Consider the following 21,318-nt stretch of genomic DNA (forward strand, 5'->3'; position numbering starts at 1 on the left):
GCTCAGTGGCGGTTGAGCTCGTGGAGCTTTCAGGTGGAGCTGGCAGATTATCGGGAGAGGGGCGTTAACCTCGCGGATGATCTACCAGCTGACGAGGGTGAGTTAAAGATTAATGATGAACATCTAAGAAGAGAGAAAATGAGCGCTCTCTCTCTTTGGTGAATCTGTAACTGTTCTCTTCGGCAGGGCAGGAGTTGGCTGTAATATATATATATATATATATATATAGAAAAGGGTGTCAGTTTGGTTGAGACCGAACCATTTCAGCCCTCCTGCCCAGTGTACGCTAGCTGGTTGACATTATGGGGCGCGCCACAGACAGATTGCAGTTGCAGTGGAGGCGCGTCTGGGAGGAACCCGCTCATGGTATTTTGGATGGCTGGTTCCTCCCCACCCATAAGCCACCAGCCCGGATGAGTCTTCCATTCCTTTCTGATCTCCACGCTGGGATTGAGAGGGTATGGAAGAATCCGTTCTCCTCAGGTCTCTATCTACATCAGCGGGCTAGTTTCGCTGCTGTGGAGGGAGCCATGGAGCACGGATATGTGTCGATGCCGCCAGTGGACGAGACGTTGGCTAACTATCTCGTCTCTGGTTGGTCCTCTTCACTAAGAGCTCTGACCCTGTCATCCAAGCTGCTCAAGACATCTTCATGCTTGAATGACAGAGCGTACACGGCAGCAGGTCAGGCAGGTGCGGTTCTGCACGCCCTTGTGGTCCTCAGGCCTACCAGACTGATCTGCTGCGGGACTCCGGGCCACCAAGCAATCTGCTGTTCCGTCAGTGCTATGGTGGCCACGGAGAGACATCTGTGGGAGCTCCCACATACTGTGGTTGCCGGGTTACAGGCCTCACCAGGCCTTCCTGGTTATGAGCTCCCACTGATTGTGGTCGCCAGGTTACAGGCCTCACCAGGCCTTCCTGGTTATGAGCTCCCACATGCTGTGGTTGCTGGGTTACAGGCTTCACCAGGCCTTCCTGGTTATGAGCTCCCACATACTGTGGTCGCCAGGTTAAAGGCCTCACCAGGCCTTCCTGGTTATGAGCTCCCACACATTGTGGTCGCCAGGTTACAGGCCTCACCAGGCCTTCCTGGTTATGAGCTCCCATATACTGTGGTCGCCAGGTTACAAGCCTCACCAGGCCTTCCTGGTTATGAGCTCCCACATACTGTGGTCGCCAGGTTACAGGCCTCACCAGGCCTTCCTGGTTATGAGCTCCCACATACTGTGGTCGCCAGGTTACAGGCCTCACCAGGCCTTCCTGGTTATGAGCTCCCACACATTGTGGTCGCTACGTTACAGGCCTCAAAGGGGCCTTCCTGGTTATAGTTCCCACATACTGTGGTTGCCGGGTTACAGGCCTCACCAGGCCTTCCTGGTTATGAGCTCCCACTTATTGTGGTCGCCAGGTTACAGGCCTCACCAGGCCTTCCTGGTTATGAGCTCCCACTTATTGTGGTCGCCAGGTTACAGGCCTCACCAGGCCTTCCTGGTTATGAGCTCCCACATGATGTGGTCGCTGGGTTACAGGCTTCACCAGGCCTTCCTGGTTATGAGCTCCCACATACTTTGGTCACCAGGATACAAGCTCCCACATACTGTGGTCGCCAGGTTAAAGGCCTCACCAGGCCTTCCTGGTTATGAGCTCCCACACATTGTGGTCGCCAGGTTACAGGCCTCACCAGGCCTTCCTGGTTATGAGCTCCCATATACTGTGGTCGCCAGGTTACAAGCCTCACCAGGCCTTCCTGGTTATGAGCTCCCACATACTGTGGTCGCCAGGTTACAGGCCTCACCAGGCCTTCCTGGTTATGAGCTCCCACATACTGTGGTCGCCAGGTTACAGGCCTCACCAGGCCTTCCTGGTTATGAGCTCCCACACATTGTGGTCGCTACGTTACAGGCCTCAAAGGGGCCTTCCTGGTTATAGTTCCCACATACTGTGGTTGCCGGGTTACAGGCCTCACCAGGCCTTCCTGGTTATGAGCTCCCACTTATTGTGGTCGCCAGGTTACAGGCCTCACAAGGCCTTCCTGGTTATGAGCTCCCACTTATTGTGGTCGCCAGGTTACAGGCCTCACCAGGCCTTCCTGGTTATGAGCTCCCACATGATGTGGTCGCTGGGTTACAGGCTTCACCAGGCCTTCCTGGTTATGAGCTCCCACATACTTTGGTCACCAGGATACAAGCTCTCACATACTGTGGTCGCCAGGTTAAAGGCCTCACCAGGCCTTCCTGGTTATGAGCTCCCACACATTGTGGTCGCCAGGTTACAGGCCTCACCAGGCCTTCCTGGTTATGAGCTCCAACATACTGTGGTCGCCAGGTTACAGGCCTCACCAGGCCTTCCTGGTTATGAGCTCCCACACATTGTGGTCGCCAGGTTACAGGCCTCACCAGGCCTTCCTGGTTATGAGTTCCCACATACTGTGGTAGTCAGTTTACAGGCCTCACCCAGCCTTCCTGAATGTGGGCTCCCACATGCTGCGGTAGCCAGAATACAGCCTCACCACCTTTCCTGAGCACTTTGCTCCCACTCTGTGGTCACCAGGTTTCAGGCTTCATTGGCCTTCCTGGTTATGAGTTGTCACATGTCAGGTTGCAGGCTTCACCAGGCCTTCCTGAATGTGAAACCCCCACTTTTCGTGGTCGCTAAGTTGTAGTGGTGAGTCTTCACATGTCAGGCTGCAGGCCTCAGCGGCCTTCCTGAATGTGAGCTCCCCGTGCATTGGGACTATCGGGTGTTAGGCCTTGTTAGGCCTTCCTGATTATGGGTTCCCACTTGTTGTGGCTGCCAGGTTACAGGCCTCAAGTTCGGCCTTCCTGAATTCAGAGTGAAGTACACGAACCCATACTTCACCTATTATTGTGGTAAATCACATGACGGGATATCTTGTGTACTTTATAAAATCCATTTCGTATGGTAAGGGTCACGCGCGGTATGCTTCGGTCCCTTCTTATGTGGGTCAGACCCCGGTCTTCCCTTGGGTCCCACTTTAAGAGGCGTCCTGTCACTTAAGTAGGCTACAGGGACGCCCTTCTCTGGCTAACTTTTGGAAGAAGTAGCCTCCACTTGGTGGAGTAAGCTCCCACAGGTTGTGGTCACCAGGCTGGGTCTCACTGACCTTCCTGAGTATGAGCTCCCACCCAATGTGGTCGCCAGGTTACAGGCCTTAACAGGCCTTCCTGGTCATGAGCTCCCACACACTGTGGTCGGCAGGTTACAGGCCTTAACAGGCCTTCCTGGTTATGAGCTCCCACATATTGTGGTTGCTGGGTTACAGGCCTCACCAGGCCTTCCTGAATTCAGAGTGAAGGCCTTCCTGAATTCAGAGTGAAGTACACAAACCCATACTTCACCTATTATTGTGGTAAGTGACCCGGCGAGATGTCTTGTGCACTTTTTAAAATCCATTCCTTATGGTGAGGGTCACGCGCGGTATGCTTCGGTCCCTTCTTATGTGGCTCAGACCCCGGTCTTTCCTCGGGTCCCACTTTAAGAGTTCTTAAGAGCTAACTTCTGGAAGTAGCTCCCACTTGGTGTGGTTTTTCTGGTACACCAGGCTGGGTCTCCCTGACCTTCCTGAGTACGAGCTGCCACCGGATGTGGTCGCCAGGTTACAGGCCTTACCAGGCCTTCCTGGTCACGAGCTCCCACACACTGTGGTCGCCAGGTTACAGGCCTCACTAGGCCTTCCTGGTTATGAGCTCCCACATACTGTGGTCGCCAGGTTACGAGCTCCCGCATACTGTGGTCGCCAGGTTACAGGCCTTACCAGGCCTTCCTGGCCATGAGCTCCCACTCCCACACACTGTGGTTGCCAGGTTACAGGCCTCAACAGGCTTTCCTGAATTCAGAGTGAAGTACACAAACCCATACTTCACCTATTATTGTGGTAAGTCACCCGACGAGATGTCTTGTGCACTTTTTAAAATCCATTTCTTATGGTGAGGGTCATGCGCAGTATGCTTCGGTCCCTTCTTATGTGGTTCAGACTCCGGTTCTTCACTTTGGGTCCCACTCTAGATGTGTCTTTGTCGCAATACATTACGACAGGCACTTCCCTTGTTCAAGCTATCTCCCACAACTGGTGGTTTTAGGTCTCATTAGACCTGTTTCGAGGTAGCCCCATATTGTGGGTCTGTCAGGTTTCTAGCCTCTGGCTTTCCTGAAGGATGAGCTTCCACATGCTGTGGTCGTTGGGTTTCAGGCCGCACAGTGTACGGCCTTCCTGACATGAGCCCTCATGTTTCAGAGCTCCCCACACAGGGGGTCATCAGGTCTTAGGTCTCATTGACCTTCCTGATTTTGATCCCTCTCTTACTTCCTCAGTGCTCAAAGCGAGCACTGGGTGGAAACTCGTGGATTGAGTGTACGATTCCCGTTGTTTTGAGGTTGAGTCACACTCTCCGGAGGATCCCGTCTCTGTGATCCGAAACTTGATGGTTTCTGCCAGCTTCGCGGGCCTTCAGTTTTTGGATGCCTTTCCTAGGCAATTTCCAGAGGCTCTGTCTTGGACGGACAGGCTATGGCCAGACTGTGTGTCTTAGTACAGATCACCAGGCCAGCCTGGGGGCATTTCAGGAGGAGTGTTCTCCTGAATAGTGACTGGCTGGGGGTCCCTTTGGCCCCCTAGCCACAATCCCTAGAAGGGACCCCTTCTATTTTGAAGTTGTGGTCCTAAAGCTTTTGAGCTGGCCCCGATTTACCCACGTTATTACGTTCTGGTTTTTCTTGGTTCATTAGCTTGGGCTATGACCGGTAGGGAGTGCTGTCACTGACAGCCCGATGTAACATAGGGTGAGTGGTTTCAGTGTTCCTTGGAATTACTGGTTCTGACAGTTGTCACTGCCTTTTCGGCATGCACTCCCCTCAGCATGGCGGAGTGGGTATTTCGTTCCCCATTGCGTCATTCGACGTATTTTGAGTTCCCTTCGAAAGGGAACGTCTCAGGTTACGACTGTAACCTATGTTCCCTGAGAACAGGGAACGAGACAATACGTCTCGTTGCCATGCCTCGGGGCCTGCCTGCAACAGTCCCTTCAGACGATAGGATGTTGTCACGGTTTCAAGGCGCCCTTCTTATACATCCAGATTGACGCCCTCATCATTCAAGCTGATGATGTACGGGCTGTCGCCGGTCAACCTGATTACTGTGAGTTGATATTTGATTTCAGACACCTGTCACGCCTGAGGCATTCCCCCATTGCGTCATTCGACGTATTGTCTCGTTCCCTGTTCTCAGGGAACATAGGTTACAGTCGTAACCTGAGACGTTTTTTGGCGTAGGCCCCGTCCTTAGCAAGCAAAGCGAGGTTAGCCGAATCTGTATGTCCCGCCTGAGATGAAGGCGGGGGCGCAGCCGACCCCCTGGAGGTAAGGAAGGGACCATCCTGGTGGTGGTGATGGGGAGGATGGAGGGGAAGGTACCCACTTGGTGGTGGTTGGGGAGGATGGAGGTGAATGGCAGTGTCAGCATCTGCAAACTCAGACAAGTGTAAGTACCTAATCTTTTATACGGTGACTGTTGACACCTGATTGGATAGGACTGAGTCTTCCTGACAGAACTTAAGCTAAAGCTTTCATTTCTACCAGAAAGACTCAGGAGATAAATTGAAAAGCAGAATACATTTATTGACAGCTCAGCAAGCATAAATTTATGAGTTCTTTGGCGTAGGCCCCGTCCTTAGCGAGCAAAGCGAGGTTAGCTGAATCTGCATGTCCCGCCTGAGATGAAGACGGGGCACAGCCGACACACAAAGAGAAGTGGAAGAATAATTCCACAAGGACGGAGCCCACCCCCAAAGAACTGTAAATAAACATACCCACCAGTCGTGGGTCCTGCGGTTGCTGAAACGAGCCATGATAGACCACATAAACACAAGGTCAGCTTGACCACAGGCCATGATAGACCACATAAACGCAAGGTCAGCTTGACCACAGGCCATGATAGACCACATAAACACAAGGACAGCTTGACCACATAAACACAAGGTCAGCTTGCCCACAGGCCTTGATAGAGCACATAAACACAAGGTCAGCTTGACCACAGGCCATGATAGACCACATAAACACAAGGTCAGCTTGACCGCAGGCCATGATAGACCACATAAACACAAGGTCAGCTTGACCACAGGCCATAATAGACCACATTAACACGAGATCAGCATGACCACGGGCCATGGTAGGCCACACATAGCGAGCTAATCATAGACACGGCCATAGAGTCACATAAAACCAAGACCACTAGAGGTCACTAGGCCACAGTAGGCCACAAGGCCATGGGAGACCACAGAGACGAGACCGCTTAGGAGCCACACCGACTGCTAAAGCCACATGAAGACAAACCTATGAGACAGAGCTGCTAAGCCACACAGAAGGTCGCGATGAAATCACAAAACAAGGCCACTAGACCAAACAGACCAGGCCACGATGGACCGTACTGACAAAGCTATGATAGCCTGCATGGACCACGGCCAAACTAGTGGCCAAGGAGGATCGCATAAAGACAGAAGACGAGCGGAGACACCGCGGGACAAAACACAAACACAGAGACGAGTACGGAGGGTCTTTATCAGATAGCGCTCCAGTAGATAACGTAGTACCACCACCACCAGTAGTTGCGAGAGGATTTACCTGGATTATTGGTGGAGAGCTTGCTGGGCTTAAATGATCATTTTAGAATCAGTTCTTATGTAGGATTCAAAAGCTGAGGAAGACCATCTTCCCATCATTTTGATGGCAGCTGTAGACACTCCTCGCTCAGCTGCTGTGGTGTCTGCCCCAATCTGGAATGATTAACCAGTATAAAGGTATAAAATAAGCAGCAGCTTTTGAGGGCAGAAACTTGAGTCCTGAACTAGGCTTAGAGAGAAGTGCTCGTTAGTTAGGATAAATGAAGGAGAATTAAAGAAATCAATCATAGATTACAAGGGACATACTAGATTACTAATTTATAATGTGATACAGAGCCTTGAGGATCATTCTTAGAGTTCTTAAGAAAAAGATTAAAGAAATTAGGTGAGAAATGCAGATCGGAAAAAGACCATGGGGAAAATCTGAGTATTTAGTATTGAATCCCCTGGATGCATGAGCCATGGACGCTGTACCAGACAGCTACCATCTGAATAAATGAACTGCATAAATATAGTGCTTTCACGGACCGAATGGTCACCAAAGCGCTTTACATTTGCCTCACATTCACCCATTCATACAGTCATTCATACACTGACGCGGTGTCAGCCATGCAAGGTGCCATCCAGCTTGTCGGGGGCAGCTGGGGTTAGGTGTCTTGCTCACGAACACCTCAAAACTTGGTCAGGTGGAACCGGGGATTGAACCACCAACTTTTTGGTTTGTAGACAACCTACATGAACCGCTGAGCCACTGCTGCCCTGGTGTCTGGCTACCATCTGAATAACAATAGAAAAGAGACCATATCGGACAGTAGGTAATAAAAAGGGGTTGAAAGGATTTTTCTTTTCTAACTTGCTTAATGTGCAATGTTACCGTATAAACATAACCAATATCTTCAAGGTTACACCACTCGAAGTTTAAGCAATGGGAAAAATTAAAGAATTGCTTTTTAAAGGCTAGAACAGCTATGGGGGAAGCAAACAAAATTCCTCCTGGGTTAGTGCATCCCGACCTAAATTTGCATGAATCAAGTCACATTTATTTACTTTTAACAATCCAGAATCCTGAGTGCCCACGGGACATGATTTAAAGAATATTGAGACAGAATAAGCTAATTAGTGACTAGAGATAGCTACGATGAGCTATATAATTCATCATTAACCATTAAGAATGTTGTCTATATGTTGACTTGAGTCTCTCCATCTTGAATGATGCCAGTTCAACAAGCGAAAGTTTAAAATTGTTTGTGAGAGGTAATCGAAGCTGCAAAACGAGGTGTTGAAACTCCCGCTCCTGTGCCGGGATAGAGGGATAGACAGAACGATATGCTTAATGATCTTCGAAATGACCATTCCAACATGCTATTCAAAATTATCTGTGGGGAATTCTGATCCAAACACACCGGAGACCCACCAAATATCCTGCGAAAAGGGGACAATTATACACATTTTTTATCTTGTGATACAATGTGATTGGCATGCGTTTATCCGAGGTTTACTACAGGTCTTGGCTATACCTCAATTAGCAAACCAAGAGAGGGTATGGTGAACGGACTTGGATAATTAGTATTAAAATACTTGCCTGAATTTGAATGCCTGCGAGCTAACTATGAATGGAAGAAATATTAAATTACGATTTCGTAATTGTAGACAAGGGAGGAAAAATCGGTTGTGATCAGGATGTGAAAACAGGAATCTGAAAGAAAAGCAAAAAACATTACTAATTTAACAAACTCTGTTAGAGGAGGGCAGGGTGATGGATTTGGGTTGCTGAAGGCCAAAAGCCATCTGAAAGCCGGTAACAAAGAGTGAAAGCGCATAGCTATGCCTTTCATTGCAGGAATAATCACAACCTTATGAAATTGAAGACGATTGATAGCCGAATTAACGTCTCAGGAACGACATGATCACCTAACAATAAGATCTGCCTTGATGACGACCCTGCTTTTTTGGCACAACGATACAATATATTTTGCGACCACGCCAAATCCCTAAGGACGCTAATGACCGCTATAGAATGACTTAAAGAGCGGACGAAACGAAACTTGAGTGAGCTTATAAGATTCATCTAGCCTTAACTGGTCTAGATAACCGAACCCATGATACTTGATCTGTTGTCTTTTGAGCGTAGAATTCTTTTCTCAGATGCCTGACATGGGTCCCAAAATTGCAGAAATAGGCCCATTCATGGCTGGGAGATCGCTGGCCACAACAGTTGAGACTCTTGAATAGAAAGATTCTCTTGAATAAAAAGATACATGAACAAGTAAATCATACAGTTGAGCAAAGACAATGCCACTCGAGTTTCCTTCACTTAATTAGTTCTGTTTGACTTGAAATACTAATGTGACTGTTCTATTGAGTAAGTGGATATGTAGCTTTTGACAAGAGCATCCTTAGTCTGCATTTCTGTACATTAATGTGGAAATACCCATCATGTAAAATATTTCTATAAAACATATGGATTAAGTAGTCGCCATGAAAGGTTGAATATTACAGCGATTGTACACATTTCCAAAATTGTAGATCTAATTTCATTAAGGGACTTGAATAAATTAAAGTAGGCCTAAATATGTTGAAATAGTTGTTTGTGAAATTACAACACTTAAGCAAATATGTACTTAACTGTCATTGTAGAGATATCCACTACAGTATGCATAACAGCCAAATGAACAACTTTTAACCCTTTAACTCAGGTTTATTTATTCGTTCATTCATTTACTATTCAGTCCCTCCAGGATTTCGCGATGTCGCGATCGCAACTATTAACGCAACTTCAACAAATCCACGTGAATTCAGTGCGCCTTGCAATTTTGAAAAATCACCGCAACTTTTCTGCAATTTTGACGAATCATCGCGCCGCGGTCTCCTGCAAAGCGTCGTCATACGTCACCAAACTCACTTGTTTTGTTCAGAAGACGCAGCAGATGTGGACTGCCAACGTCTCACATTTAGGCTACCTACAAAAATAACAGAAAAGGCCAATGTTGCCAACTTAGTCTTTGTCGCTATATTTAGTGATATAAAAAAAGCGACTAGAGACAAATCTAGCGGCTTTTTGGACAAACCTCAGTAACCAAATGTTGCCAGCACAATCCTGTGAGCGTGAGGTTTGCTTTCTCCCTGCCGTCACACCTCTCTCTGCGTCCCTGTTCAGTGAACGGCTGCAGTAGAGGAGCAGCACGGCAGCTGACAGACGCGAATGAGCAGTGTTGTTTCCACGGACTTATCACTTATCTGCTTCTCTTTTGTTTTATATTTAAAGAATTGAGTTTGACCATTTTATTTTCCTGTCTTTTCTTGTGTTTATCACTTGTATAGGCTACTCACTATCACAGTGCATTAGTTCACCCAGTTCCCGAACTCTCTCAATTCAGAAAATTTTACACATAAAAAATAGCTAGCCGACTCGTTCTATTGTCTGACAAAAAAAAAAAATTAAGCAAATGAGAACAGCTTTATTGAATATGCAGCTATATTATATTATATTAGCTCTATTAAAATACATTATAAAACATTTGGTTTTTCCACCATTTAACTTTAGTGGCTATTCCTAAAACTGTATTTTGCACTTTATTAGTATTGCATCTTTCAACATAAATGCTGCTTAATGTTTGTGAGGTTCTGCACATTGACTTTTTTGCAGGTGCAGATCTTGTTTAAAAAAAAAAAAAGAAGCTTAGTTTGTTAGGTTTTGCTGTGTCTTTAAATCGTTTGTTTTGCCTTATGGTTACTAATGGTTAGTTAGTTTGTTCGTGTGTTACAAAGTGTGTGACTTTGTCTCTTAAGTCAATTCTGGACTACAATAGAGCAGATGCAGATGATGAACTGTGTTTTCTGTGGGACATAATAAGTCCCTTTGGGGTGGACTTTGGACTTTTCTCTCTTAGTAAACCTATAACATGCACAAAAAAATATAACAACACAATAAAGGAAAGGGAAAAAGCCAAAAAGCATAATATGGGCATTTTAAGTAAAAATCTATCTATCTTTGCCGTTTTAACCTATAAAAACATGCAGAAGAACATCGCAACTTTTATCGCAACTTTTTAAAAAAGCAGCCGCAACATCAGGCATTTTAGGCCGCAACAATCACAAAAAAGGCCCGCGAAATCCTGGAGGGACTGACTATTAAATTAGTTACTCAGTTATTAGTGGTATTTTTGTTGTTAGTATAAATGTCCGCAAGAGCGCGATATCAACAACGTTCTCGCTGATATTATTAGATCACTGTACTGTGGAATATCAGACACGAAACTTGCTTACACTTGCTATTAAAGGCGAGCTATCACCGTTGCAGTCTGCAGATCAGGAGTAATTCTAAACACATTCGCCACGTCACCGTGGACTGCAAATTTGAACTCTGCCGCTCGTGTAGTAAACAAATGAGAACGCTTACCTGGATGAAGTTTAATCATGATAGAGGGGACATATTAACAGTAGCTGGTGGGAGCGCCTACCGAAACTTGAAAAACCGACTTGAAAGCCTTTGAAATGGAGCTTAAACTTGAACCAGCGAGAGAACATCGCCTCTCGTGACTTGCAGAGTTGTTGATTCATGTCGGTGGATCGGTGATCTGCGGGATAATGCACCCGTGCAGACGGCTAGGTCCTTTGCTGTACAGATTGTAGAGGATGACATAGTTCTCTTCCTGCCGGATTATCCTGGCTCAGCTAACGCTGTTGAGGATTTTGATAACATAAAAATTTAACGGATTGGTTATACCCAGGGCGTTTTAGGCCTGTAGGAGCAGAATTTCTCATGAGAGGCCTTGGTAGATCGAAAACTCTCCAAAGACCACTGGGCATGCGGGGAGATGCGGCACTGAACGCGGGGCAGGACGTGTAGCAGGAGATACGGCAGGACATATCCATCATCCGAACTCAATAATAGTAAACAATATTCGTTTCCTGAAACATGTTGCTGGCGACTGAACAAGAGCATGAATGTCAGCGTCAGCATCTGCGAACTCAGACAAGTGTAAGTACCTAATCTTTTATACAGTGACTGTTGACACCTGATTGGATAGGAATGAGGTAATACATGACGCGCTGATTGAGTCTTCCTGACAGAACTTAAGCTAAAGCTTTCATTTCCTTTGTTAACGAATAACTACACAAGAACTAATGAGTAACACACTATTAACAATCAAGTAACTATTATTAACCAAAAAGAAACTCTGATTAACGGACTATTAAGTATACTGCCCTGCAAAGGCAAAATACCTTAACTCGCTAGAGTGTGAAACTGAGAAAAATGACTTTAAAGTTTCTGTTCTGTCCAGACAAAAGTATTATAGGTAGGACTCCTATAACTAGTTGCTATAATGAACAAAAGTTTGTATGCAAAAAATCTTGAGCTCAAAATTCACCTTTGACCCTTTTTTGGCAGTTACTGTACTCTGCCTTTGTATCATGTGCCAAAAATAAGGAGTCGTGCTAAGGCAAAAGGCAGTAACTGACATATAATCAATTTTTGCTTGTTGTTCTCCATACTTACTGTAGTGAAGTTTTTTCTTCCACGCAACAGACCAGGAGACTTTTGAGGTATCTTTCACGCAGAAAGTTTAGAAATTACATTCTAATTTATACATTTCAAAGAGCGTGGGATTACATGAAGCTGGAGACACTGAAACAAAGCAAATGGTAATGCATGTGACCCTGGAGCTCCAAGACAAATGGTAACCTAGGCCAAACCACAGGCCAAAAGTCAGTCTGCCCTTGTAGAGGGCGCCCCAGCCCGAATTGGAGGCGTCTGTCAAACCAGATTACGCCCAGGTTTACACCTGTCTGATACCAGTCGACCGCCTCACAGGGCTCCAGAACTGTGATACAGTTCTGACCCGTGCTCGACGCAGGACCATTCTTCAGCCATTGCTGTAAAGGCTGTAAAGGCGAAGCAGAAATTATTAACCCTTTCACACGTAAGTTTAAAATATTCCAACTGACCCCCCAGCGTGAGTTTTTCAAGGCGACTGTTATTTAGAATTTGTCACTTTAATGTTTCCATGGTGACGCGTCATTGCTTGTCATGTGACACAGCACAACCAGAACAGTGCGCGGAATGATGAATGATGATCTGCTTTTATGTCATTTTTCCTCTTTTATTAAAAATATTGAAAAATGTATTAGCTATATCATGAAACACTGATATTCCGATTGTCAAATATGTGCAAGTGGATGGGTTTTGTTGTTTAGACATCTTTATAACGATTGCGTTAGTTGAGCTGTATGCACAAGGAAGGGTCCTCACCGCCAAAGGGTCTTCTCCGCCCTGGCCGCCCGAGGGGTCTTCACCGCCCTGACCGCCCGAGGGGTCTTCACCGCCCTGGCCGCCCGAAGGGTCTTCACCGCCCTGGCCACCCGAGGGGTCTTCTCCGCCCGAGGGCTCTTCGCCGCCCTGGCCGCCCGAGGAATCTTCGCCACCCTGGCCGCCCGATGGACTATGTGTCTCGCCCTGGCCGCCCGATGGACTCTGTGTCTCGCTCTGGCCACCCGATGGACTCTGTGTCTCACCCTGGTCCTCGTTTAAGCCCTCACCCCTTGTTCCTGTCTCCCTTCACGGACCTGGCCCACCATCCCTCCCCCTAATCCTCCACCATTTCACCTCCCTCCTGAACTCTTGTGTCATGTTTTTTAATGTTGTCGTGGAGCGTCTGGTAGCCGCTCCGTAGAGGGGGGGTTATATCACAGTGTCTGGATGTGTTCCCTTGTTTGTCCACTAGATGTCCTCCCTCCCCACTGTGTCATTCACTTCTGGAACTGCATTTCCCATCATCCTGTTCTGTCACTTACTGATCATTGCACTCAGCTGTTCCCCATAATCATTGTTCCCAGCTGTTCTGTGTTAGTCTTGTTAGAGATGTGTATATATACCCAGTCTTGTTCAGTGTGTTTCCTTGTATGTGTTTCTTGTTCAGTGTGAGTCCTTGTATTTTGTGTCACACCACTTCTGGTCTGTGTTCAGTTCCTAGTTCCTGTTTGTTTATTTGTTTTGATGGCTTCTCTTGGTTTGACCCTGCATGTGTCACTACGAGTTTGGATTATCCTCTAAATAAATACTGCTTTTGGATTTACCCCTGTTTCCCGTGTGTGGATCGTGACAAATGTGGTCAGATAGTGAATTTAAGTCATTGTTAGGAGAGCACATGGACTACATAGTGACTCAGTCAGTCAGTCAGATTGAATTTGACAAAGAAATTTGGCATTCACCCAGAAAAAGTATGGTCGATTGAAGATTGTAAAAAAATTCTAGGAGCAAGTATTCGCAAGAATAATGTGAAAGCCATTATCTGTTGTCACAAAGAATTCAGCTTATCCATTGCACAAGAACAAGCTATGTGTATTGCTAAGTTAAATAAACAGAACAAACAATTGCAGACTCAATTGTCCTGTTTCAAGACAAAGGTGGGCCATAACCAGGCCTCAGCCAAATGTAACACTGAAGACCAACAGATAGATGAAACTTATCCTGAATTACAAGCATTGTTTGAAACAGATGTAGACATCCAATCTGTAACTGATAAGTGTGTAAATTCAGTGAAGGTATGTGGAGCAAGACTAAAGACTCAGAGTAGGGTAAAAGATATTGACACTCTTCAATCTGTAGTTAAACACTCTCCATTCTGCAGTTACAAGCAGGCAATGCAAATTTAGGACCCAAAGACATTGATAGACTGTCCCAGAGCTTACCCCAGCATGCACACAGTTCACTGAATTTAGAAGAGCATTGATCAGTAAAATGCATCTCTACGACATGTCGTTGGCAGAAATAACACAGTTAATGTGTCAAATTCTAACTGAATCTGAATTCAACAGTTCGAGTCTGCTGTTACTTCTGAACTGCAACATGCAAGAAAAGATGAATTGAGAGAGGGAGTTCTGAGTGTGTTAAAGAAAATTGTTGGACCAAATGTGGACTGGTCAAAGATCTCTAGGTAAATAACCTGGACAGGTTAACTGCTTGGGAAAGAGACTCTGATGTTAAGGCAAGCGTAAACATTGCAGCAGCATCCTTTAAGGTCAGCACAGAAAACCCACAGAAAACGTAAAAGAGAGAGGGCAGGTGTTATTACTGTGGTCAGCCAGGACACTGGAGCAGAGAGTGTAGAAAAAGCAGGAAGAACTTTAGAGAAGTGAACCTTTTTGGCCAACTTTTTCTCAGCCTTCTTGCTACTCTGAAGCAGTCATCTCCATGCCAGTAGACTGGGCCAGCTTTTGTTGAGGTGTTAACCATTTGGGCTGTGAGTGCTTAATTTCCCCAGAAACTTACAACAGAGATGAAAGACTTATGTTTGTTTAACAGAACAAAAGGAAAGTGACTGTCTCAGCTTTTCCTTTGGGGGACTGCTTTAAGTAAACTCACAGCCTTAAATGTTATTCTACAGCACAGGCCTTTCATCAGTAATGGTGTTAGGTCAGATTGTAAATGAATCAAGCAAAAGTCACCTCTGTAACCTCCTCCCGTTGGGGAAATTGGTTAGCCACTCTCACAGCCCCGAACATTGTTTTACAGCGTGCACCTGTCACAAACCCATTTTCAATGTATGATGTCTGCAATGACTGAAAGTTTGTTAGACGATGAAGGAGAAATGACTCACGATTGTGTTACGCTTACATACACACCTACAAGTGAAGTAAAAGAAACTCCCGGTAACACTTTATTTTACGACCCGCAAACAACTGGGTAAGTATACAGAAATTACGGTGTACGTTTCTGTAATTATAGTGAACTTCCGTGTAAGTATAAGGGAACAATATGTTAAGTTTGGGGTAATAAAGGGGTAACAAGCAGATATACCAACCTGCAAATAACTTCGTAAGTACACTGAAATTACGATGTACATTTCTGTAATTATAGTGTACTTCCGTGTAGGTATAAGGAAACAATATGTTAAGTTTGGGGTAATAAGGGGGTAACAAGCAGATATACAAGCAAATTATTTAATTAGTTAAAAAATAACAGGCACCTATTTTTTATATATTCCAGGCAAAAAATGTACGTCTGTTGTTAATAAAATGTATACTTCTGGCTAAATATGTTCTTGTGCAATTGACATCTGTGAGTTTAAATTGTGAAAATTAAACATATATATATATATATATATATATATATATATATATATACTGTATATATATATGATAAAAATCAAATTTATTGGCTTTTCTTACTAGATTACTTAATGTTAAATCAAAATTATTTTCTGTTATGATTTTAATTTAGACTGTACCTTGTGGTAATGAGTACTTACCTTATCCCATTGAATTGCAATGACACTTAAATGTCAGGGCAAATATACTGTGTAATTAAAACTTTTTTGTTGTTGTTGTTTTATTTTCTTGATAACAGTACCGTTCTCTGTAATTACAGTGCAAATAGTGTTGTTTCGTATTGCTACATAGTAAGTAGCTTTGTTACCCCCTTGTTCTGTGTAGTTACAGGGTAAGTGTAACTCCTGCGGGCTGTAAATTAAAGTGGTGCTTGTTACCCCCTTTTTACCCCAAACTTACATATCGTTCCCTTATACCTACACGGAAGTACACTATATTTACAGAAACGTACATCGTAATTATTGTGTACTTACCCAGTTGTTTGCGGGTCGTAAAATAAAGTGTTACCAAACTCCCTTATAGAATTCAGATTTAGAGTTGTTTGGTAAATGGTAAATGAACTGCATTTATATAGCGCCTTCATAGACCTAATGGCCACCAAAGCGCTTTACATTCACCCATTCATACACTCTTTCATACACCGACGGCGGTGTCAGCCATGCAAGGCGCCATCCAGCTCGTCGGGAGCAGCTGGGGTTAGGTGTCTTGCTCATGGACACCTCGACACTTGGTCAGGTGGAACCACCAACCTTTCGGATCGTAGACAACCCACATGAACCACTGAGCCACTGCCGCCCCACAGGTTTGTTGACGGTTCAGCTCAAGTGATTGAAGGTAACAGACGAGCAGGTTATGCAATAACGTCCACCACTGAAGTGGTTGCTTCAGGTCGTCTTCCAGATCATTTTTCAGCTCAAGCTGCAGAAATAGTAGCCTTAACAAGAGCATGCACGCTAGCTTCAGGATCAGTTGCACATATTTACACATTCCAGGTATGCTTTTGGGGTAATTCATGATTTTGGTGTCATTTGGCAAACCAGACAGTTTCTAACTTCTGCTGGATCCCCCATTAAGCATACTGGATTAGTGAAAGATCTAATGTTTGCCATGAAACTTCCAAAGAAATTAGCAGTGATCAAAGTGAAAGGACATCTCACAATTAATACTACAGAAGCTAAAGGTAATTCTCTTGCTGATGTAGCAGCTAAACAGGCTTGTTTCTATGCAACTGTGCAAGTACGTATGTTCACGTAGTACAGCACAGAAAACAATTTTGCCTCCTGAATCAATGATTTTATTCCCAGATGGGGATTGCCAGATTGCATTGATTCAGATCAAGGTACACATTTCACAGGACAGGTAGTCAAGGAAGTAGCTAAAATGTTGCAGATTAAGTGGAACCTTCACTGCCCCTACAGGCCACAAGCATCAGGACAGGTTGAACGTGCAAACAAAACAATCAAAACCAGGCTAAGCAAGCAGTATTGTGTAGTATGAGAGCGTCACCTAACAGATCAATAGGACTGAGCCCTCATGAGATTATTACTGGAAGTCCAATGCAGATACCAGGTGTGATTGATCTTAGAAATGCTGATGTACACATTGCCTCAAATCCCCTGACTGTGAAAACCTCACAAAGGCAGTACAGAGTGCCAAAGAGTTGAGTCATGTTGGCAGACTCCACCAGAAGTTTTACACGCAATTATTCCAGGTCAATAGGTCATGATAAAGTCATTCAGAAACAAGCCATTAGAACCTAAGTGGCAAGGACCAATCAAGTAATGTTGATTATAGCAGCTGCAGTATTGTGTCAAGGAAGAAAAACCTGGACTCATGTGTCACACTGTAAGGTTGTTCCGCCACCCACAGAGGTAGGATAATACACGAACCAGTGAGGAACAAAAGGGAAGAACCGGAATGCCATTTGCTCCAGGGGCCACCCCTTGGGCGAAGATTTTCCCTCATAGGCCTTCCCCATCCATTTAGTCAATCCTCACCTCACTGTGTTCTTTAGGTGTCTAAAATAAGAAACAGGGAAAGAAGGAATAACCATAGCAGAAAAACAATAGCAGACTCTGAAAAGTTTACAACCATAGTGAACCAATACTGCTCTCCTGTCTTTTGTTTTCCTTCTCTTCCTCTGTGCAGATACCACTTGATGGCTCTCCTGAGACCCATATACACCGACCCTTCACCTGCGTAGGAAGACAGAAACAATGAGACACACTGCCGGGCCAACTATCGCCAAAGTAAAGAAAAGAAAAAAATACACAACGCAGAGAAAAGACTTACGGAACCTTCAGTCATCCATTTAAACATGATCAAGATTGTCATCCTACTAACCATCCTGGACATCACACAAAGTGTGGACGTCAGAAACAACATATTCCTAGAACTCATGAATATGTCAAGAAATGCCTTGTTTGCAGGAAAGAACGTGTGCATTCAGTAGGAGCAGGAATCCCATGGGTGGCGCATCCTGTCTCCAAATGTGACACGTGCACCTTATTCGATCATCATACCAGTGGATTATACAACAAGGACACATGCCACAACATAACACTTCCTCCAGTTTCTTCATGTTCCATTCCAGGACTACCATCCTGCAACCTAACTTCAGCTATTCCCATCACGACAGATGTACTTCTGCCAATGATGTTCTACTGGTGCATGGAAAATTATGCTCCAGCATCGACTCCACTGGGTGAAATTCCTCGTGAACTCTGCAGATTTGTGATTGAAAGAGGAAAAGAAGAATCCCATGTGTATGTTCTAACAACCGAGGAAAAAAGGAAAATGACTTAAAAAGTTGTCTCTACAGTAAGCCATCCATACCATTTTTTTTTTTTTTTTTGTTGCAGTAAACCAGTTGTGTAGGATCCCTCCACCACCTGACACTTTTTGGTTATGTGGAACTTCTGTTTACTGCATCCTCCCCAGCCAGGTCAACGGAAGGTGCACGCTGGTTTATGTTCTACCAGCTATCAGAGAAAATACACACTCCACCTAAAGCTCCCCACAGCTACAGAATTCAGCTCCCACCACAAACCAAGAAGATGGTTGCATTCCTGGACTCACTTGTGCACAAACATGGTGGTCAAAAACTATTTGAGCATTAATACCATCTTATGGTGTCATGCAGGCCTTGGATCAGGTCAGAAGCTTATCGAATTCTGTACAAAAATTGCCCAATGATACAGCATTAGCCCTGGGTAACATCACAAACACTCTCGCTTTACACAAGATAATGATCTTACAGAACAGAGTGGCCTTGGATTACATTCTAGCATCCCAAGGAGGAGCCTGCACCATTATCGGCCCTGAGTGCTGCACCGGATTAATGGACCTCACAGAAAACTTGACCAAAATCCAACAAGACATTCTTGATCTTTCAACTAAATTAAAGATGACTTAAGATGATTCGTCATGGTTCGGAAACTTGATTGGTAAACCGTGGATGTGGATGAAGGAAATAGCAATTCTGCGTACTATCTATGTGTCCACAGTATCAAGTGTCTCATCCAACAAATGAATCACACCTATCACGAGAAAATCACAGTTCCTACCAGAAAAGACTATTATCCGTAAGAACTTCACGGACCCTAATTGCATGTTTTGTTTTTCTGTGTCAGCATGCAATTACAAAAAAAGCAAACACAGAACATGATCTTTTGTGCCTGTAACTAGCACAAGTTACAAGAATGAACTTCCTTAAGTGTTTAAATTTGCACATAATGTGAGAGTTATTAATACTCTCAAAAGGGGGGAATGAAGGAATACATATTTATTAAATGTCTGATAAAGGTTTAACAGTATTATTAACTAAAAAATGTATACAGTATTTACCCTCCATATTAGCATCTCAAGGCACAGAAAACATCTCGGTTACGTATGTAACCCTCGTTCCCTGAGTAGGGAACGGAGACGTTACGTCGGATGACGGAGAATGGGGGTTTCGCATAGAAGCCAATCCTCTTCGAGTATTAAAAAACGAGCCAATGGCATGAAAATGCTTTGGGTCTGCGGAATTTGCATAGAGTATCTCCACCTCACCTGGTGTGTATAAAAGGAGGAAGCAGACGCAACCGCAGTATGTCTTCGCTGAGGAGCCGAGACTGAACTCAGGCGTCTACCCAGCGGTACAGCGGAGGTGGCAGGGAGACGTAACGTCTCTGTTCCCTACTCAGGGAACAAGGGTTACATACGTAACCGAGACGTTCCCTTTCGTAGTCACTCCGAGTTACGTCGGATGACGGAGAATGGGGGTCCCCCGTGAAATCATGCCACCTTCACAGCTGTCTTCCAGTGCCCTGCGCAAGTCTGAACCCCTGTCGCACTTAGTTTATGGACGAGGAGTCCTACTTGACACAGGAATACCAAGGTACACTGGGGAGCATATCCCAGGGGAATATGCTGCAGTATGCCTACCCGTAGAGAGGACTTAAGGATACACATATGGCCCACGGGGGCTACATATGAAGGAACACTGGAGATACCAACCCGTAGGGTGGCTAGAACCTTAACTCCAGGAGTGGCAAGGTGGCTTGCCGAGGGAAGACACCTGCTCAGAGAGGCTTACAGTGGAGAATACACATGTGGAGGTTACAGCAGGAACCATGCACACGGAGGCACCAAGCCGACGTCCAGGCAACAGCAATGGCGCCAGCATCAATGGTGCTGGAGGACTCAGGGCTTCAACGGAAGGCTCAGCTGAGGAAAGTATCGCACTTATCCAGTCTGTGGAATGGAATGGCGAGCAAGCGAAGACACCTGAGCGGGTCCAGTACTGGCTGGGTGAGCGAGTACAAGAGAGGACACAGGCTCCACTCGGAGGTTATAGAATCTCGCGAATGTGTTAGGTGTCGCCCAGCCTGCAGCTCTGCAGATGTCTGTTAGCGAGGCGCCATGCGCTAGAGCCCAAGAGGAAGCCACACTCTGGGTGAAGTGGGCCGTCACACCAAGGGGGCACGGTCGACCTTGCTGGTGGTAAGCTAAAGCGATGGTGTTCACTATCCAATGAGACAGCCGCTGCTTTGAGAGAGCCCTTCCCTTCTGGCTCCCACCATAACAGACAAAGAGCTGGTCTGAGGTCCTGAACACCACGTTCTGTCTACGTAAGCAAAGAGTGCACGTACTGGACAGAGCAGTGCCAAGGCTGGGTCTGCCTCCTCCAGGGGCAGCGCTTGCAGGTTCACCACCTGGTCCCGGAAGTGAGTGGTGGGAACCTTGGGCACATATCCAGGCCGGGGTCTCAGGATCACGTGAGAGTAAGCCGGCCCGAATTCCAGGCACGCTTCGTCAATGGAGAATGCGTGCAGGTCCCCTACCCTCTTGATGGAGGCCAGTGCAACTAGGAGCGCTGTCTTCATTGACAGGAACTTAATGTCACTGATTGCAGAGGCTCGAAGGGAGGCCTCTGCAGGGCACTTAAAACCACTGAGAGGTCCCAAGAGGGTACGAGAGGAGGATTTAGTCTCCTCTCAGAACCTGATGATCAGGTCGTGCTTCCCCAATGACTTACCTTTGACTGCTTCATGGAATGCGGCAATTGCAGCCACATAAACTTTAA

The sequence above is a fragment of the Pimephales promelas genome, chromosome 1 (assembly GCF_988280905.1).
Source record: "Pimephales promelas chromosome 1, fPimPro1.hap1.1, whole genome shotgun sequence".
NCBI classification, from domain to species: domain Eukaryota; kingdom Metazoa; phylum Chordata; class Actinopteri; order Cypriniformes; family Leuciscidae; genus Pimephales; species Pimephales promelas.